Source organism: Notothenia coriiceps, unplaced genomic scaffold (assembly GCF_000735185.1).
Source record: "Notothenia coriiceps isolate Sejong01 unplaced genomic scaffold, NC01 NC01_scaffold00024667, whole genome shotgun sequence".
NCBI lineage: Eukaryota > Metazoa > Chordata > Actinopteri > Perciformes > Nototheniidae > Notothenia > Notothenia coriiceps.
In genome coordinates this window covers 7,986,272-7,990,849 of record NW_011357368.1, presented here as the reverse complement: position 1 = coordinate 7,990,849, position 4,578 = coordinate 7,986,272, and the positions used below count along the sequence as shown (strand labels likewise).

General features: G+C 38.1%; 2 protein-coding genes across 16 annotated transcripts in view; one reads left to right on the top strand and one right to left on the bottom strand.

The window, feature by feature from the left end:
- The window catches only part of topbp1 (DNA topoisomerase II binding protein 1), a 976,277-nt gene that overhangs the window by 302,669 nt on the left and 669,030 nt on the right, over nucleotides 1-4,578 (bottom strand). The gene's annotated exons all lie outside the window — the stretch shown is intronic.
- Nucleotides 1-4,578, top strand: part of madd (MAP-kinase activating death domain) — a 230,960-nt gene that overhangs the window by 25,193 nt on the left and 201,189 nt on the right. The gene's annotated exons all lie outside the window — the stretch shown is intronic.

The following is a 4,578-nucleotide window of genomic DNA, read 5'->3' as shown; positions in this document are numbered from 1 at the left end:
AGATCACAACAGAGCATGCCAGCTAACCAATCAGATCAGACTGGGCTCTAGTTTCAGAAAAGAGGGTGAAAAGAGGTGATGCAGCACAGGCAGTATGAGAAAAATAAAGAGCTTTTTGAACATTAAAGCATGGAGACATGTCCCAGTAGAAGCATGTTTGTAACGAATGCTATCAAATATATATAGTGGAGTAAATAGTACGATGTTAGTGGAGTTTAAAAAATACTCATTAAAAGTACAAATACCACACAATTAGTACAGTACTTGAGTAAATGTACTTTCCTTCACTGCTTGAATTCCCTTCAGCTAACCAGAGCATATGTCTAACTAAAGTAATGTGGTGTGCTATAGTTATTCGTAAATGCAAAATAACAAGATTTATGGTGAAAAATCCGCGCTGAGGGCGCTGAACCACTCAGAGTCCAGCTGTGACAAAACTGTGACGACGTTCTGAGGAGATCTCATTAGTTTTCCATCAAAGACCCTCAAAATGTCTGGTTCCCCCTCCCTGATGGTGTGTGACATCTGCCAAGTAGTTTTTATATCTTGTCACACACTGATTGAATAATTTTTGCCATGCAAGAGAAGGAGGAAGCTGACATGTTGATCCAAGCAGGAAGCTGACAGGCACGTTTGAATCTAAAAAGGGAACTATACCAAATGTCCGGCAAGGCATCAAACTGCTGTAGTGCTGATATATATTTTAATGCAAAAGAACGATTCATATAATTTGTTTGTTGATGATGGCCTTTTATATGTGTATTTTAACAATGTACCAAAACAGTAATCACATTTCTTCAATTTATTTGTACTTTTAATTAATGTATTCATTTATTTTATTGATTGTACTTATGTATTCATGTACAGTATCCATCAACAAAGCTATGTATTTGTTTATTTACCAGGTACGGTACACATTAATAGTCAGTCCTGCAACTGCGCCAGGATTATCCAGGGATATTTGTAATCTTTATTTCCCAGACAAATGTTGTAAACTTAAAAACAAATTGTAATCCTTACACTTAATAAAATCATTAGAAACAAGCAACATAGAGGCTAACAATTCAGGACATGGTATAAAACTAAACAACGTCAAACATAAAACACACAAATGGTTCTGTCTCACTGTGTGTGTAATTTTATTAGTTTTAATTCACTGTTTCAATGTCTCTTAATGAGATGAATGTGTCTGGCATGTTCACAATTAATGATTTTGATAAATGTCATTCAATAATTAGTATCTACCGGTAATCATTTCAATCCGTAACTGAGCCCTTTGTTAAATGTTCATTATGTTTAAGATGATTATACATAAGTGTCACAAATCAAGTTTAAATTAAAGGCCAATTATTGAAATAAATAAACGTATAGAAGTTGGATCATTTGCTGTCTATTCAAAATGATCTAATCATGTTTCTGATGTAAGATGTCATCTTCTAGTTCAATTAACATCTGTGGGGTTAGGGTTTGATTGATTGATTTAATACTGTAGAACCATAAATCATACTCTTAGTGATGTACGAGATGAATTCAGCAGATGTACTTTCTGAGGGAAAGATCATATGTTCATTAGTTGCTTTGGGAAAAGGTGAAACACCCCATGCTGCATAATTCTTGGCTTGAATCACTAGTGCATAGCAACCATAATGGCATTAGTGGGTGTTGAAGGCTTTTAACGCCATTAGGATAATCCCCATATAGCTCTTATTGAATGAAACCCACATAGTGTGACAAAAATAGACTATCCATTATATCTCAACACTGAAGGGAAATGTTTTTGTAGAGTTACAAAATACATTAATGTAGTTTAAAGTTTAGACAAATACTTATGATTACATGTTTTAAGATGGTATTCTTTTAGAATTATTATTACATGGCTCAATTGAATACTTGATTCTGATTGGTCAATTTGGACTTTCAATGGGTCTGTTATTTTTTGTTAACAGACCGTTGCTAAGGAGAACAGACTGTTGCTCAGGAGGATCAAGGAGGTGCAGTCATATTAATTCACAGAATGAAATCCGGTAAATTTAATGTCAGCTGTGGACAACAAAAATGTGTTTTCTCCATCAGAAAACATAATGGAATACTTTTTGAATATTTATAATCTGCAGCGAAGGCGGACATAATGAAAAAAAAACACCGACAAAATCCCAAGAAAAGGCCAAATAAACGTATTCTACTCCTGAAAATAATATCATCTGGAAATGTGTGGATTGTAAAACAATATAGTGTGAACGATTTTTTTTATATTGCACATTTTGATGTGCGGCTGTGACTTCAAATCAGGGGGTAGCAAGTTTGAATCCCACTGCAGTCAGCATGTCGTTGTGTCCCTGAGACACTTCACCCCAAATTGCTCCTGTGGTGATTGTCCACAGGATTGAGTATGTTAGTCACTTTGGTTAAAGCATCTAACAAGTAACATGTCATGATGACACAACACTAAAAATACTTAACATTAAGACATATGTGCAAAAGAAACACATTACATTTGAAAGTACTTAAAAACAAGTATTTAGAAGCCTAGGTACAAAAATACCATAATAAAAGTTATTGTTTGCTTCACGTGGAATGACTGGAGATGAGAACCCGTTATGCAAGCACTAAGACTGAAACAGTGGTGAAGTGTCAAAAATGGGCTTTATTTTAGACCACGGCAGTCAAGGAGTAGGAGAGGACGCTGAAAAGAGAATCCTGGAACCGAGGTTCAGACCGGGACGAGGAGCTCAGAGAGGGGAGACGATGAGCAGGACAGACCAGGGAGGTGGCTGGACGTGGCAGGTGGAGCAGCAGGTGTGTGGATCTGGAACAGGAAAAAAGCAGGTTAGGGAGGTAAATCCGCTCACTAGGAGCATCAAAAAGTTACGAGGCAAAAATGCTAAGTAGGCCGGGACGTTAGTTACCACTGAAGAATAAACGAAGAACTGGCGAAGACTGAGGATTGGAACTAGGGTTTTAAGCAGGTGCAGGTGAGTAGTGAACAACAGTAGGAGCGGTGTGGAGACGGAAATCCAAATGTAGGTCAGCCACGCCCAGCCAGGAAGACAGACAGACAAAAACACAGAGGAAAAAGAGGAAGGCTGCACTGTGGATCCTCAGTTATATTGCAGTGTAAGAAATATTGGATTTACTAAAGACAACTGTAATGATATTTCTCTGTTTTTCGCAGAAAGGAGCAGACAGACTGGGGGGAGTTTGCTCTCGTCGGGAACATCAGACTTCCCTCCAGCTTGTGATCAGAGATGTTTTTTTCTGGGTCTTCACATCGGGGATAATATTTTTCCCCTGATCCACCATCTGAATGAACTACTCTGCCAAGATGTGACTGCTTTTTACAGGCTCCTCTGTTCTGAGATCAAAACACTGAGCAGACCTAGTATCAAAGACACCACTGCAGAGCCAAAAGGAGAGCGAGTTCATTTCTAATGCTATGAAGTCCCATTGCACAGAATTACCACGGGCAGGAAGGAGGAGGTCTTCCACCGCGGCTGTCAGACATGTTGGCCTACTTTAACTGGAGCTCCCTGTAGGAAAAATGGAGAATACATTATTTACCAGACCACTGGAGTGGTTTAAAGGGCATGTGTGCTGCTGTCTCTGAAGAAAAAATCCATACGCTTTGCTCTGAGTACCCTGTGACCATGTATCACCCGGGGTGTCGATATGCAGGGGGTGTGGGAGAGGTTTGGAAACAGAAAAAATGATGGATTGGTGCAGCGACTCCTCGATGGCCGACGCCCACCGCGGCTCATCGGCTGCAATTATAGAGCCTGTGGTACCTCTGAGTATCATTGAATTACATGGGATGGATCAATATGTAGTTAGAAAGTGTAGCAAGTAACTGTGGCAAAGTTCCCTCATTAAAATGTATCAAAAATAATTAAAATCTCTTTCAAATAAATGGATACTAGAGTTTGTTGTTAATTAAAGGAGTTAAATAGTTAGATAGTAAGAGCTTTTTAGCAAAATAGCCAGTTTTCGTGGGACGAATCAGATTATTAAATAGAAATATTTCAGTATATCAGCATGTAAGCAAAGTGATTGCTTGAATATAGATAATTGCGTAAAATATATAATAAATGTAACTAAGAAATGCATACATATTGACAGAGGAGAAATAAAGTCATATATATATATATACCCATAAAGTATCCAGACACAATATAAATATGCATAATTGAAGGTAGAATAAATTATAATAGTATTATTACAGTATTTTTAACATATGTAAACATAGGGTATTATTTAAATCATACAGAGTCATTGCAGTTTTTCAAATTAAAAGGGGACCTATCATGCAAAATGCACTTTTGTACATCTTTTATACATGAATATGTGTCCCCGGTGTGACAGGGAACTCACCAAGTGTCAGAAAACACAACCGTCTCTCTTTTCCTCCATACCCAAATCTCTAAAAACGGGGCTGGAACGGATATACAGACTGATCCAGATTTGAAAATAGTCTGACATCAGTGACGAGGAGCTCCGCCTATATGGGCAACTCTCCACCAATCAGGGGAATGAGAGGTTGCCGTGGCATGGTAACATGACGCCCGTAACTCCGCCCCCTCCTTT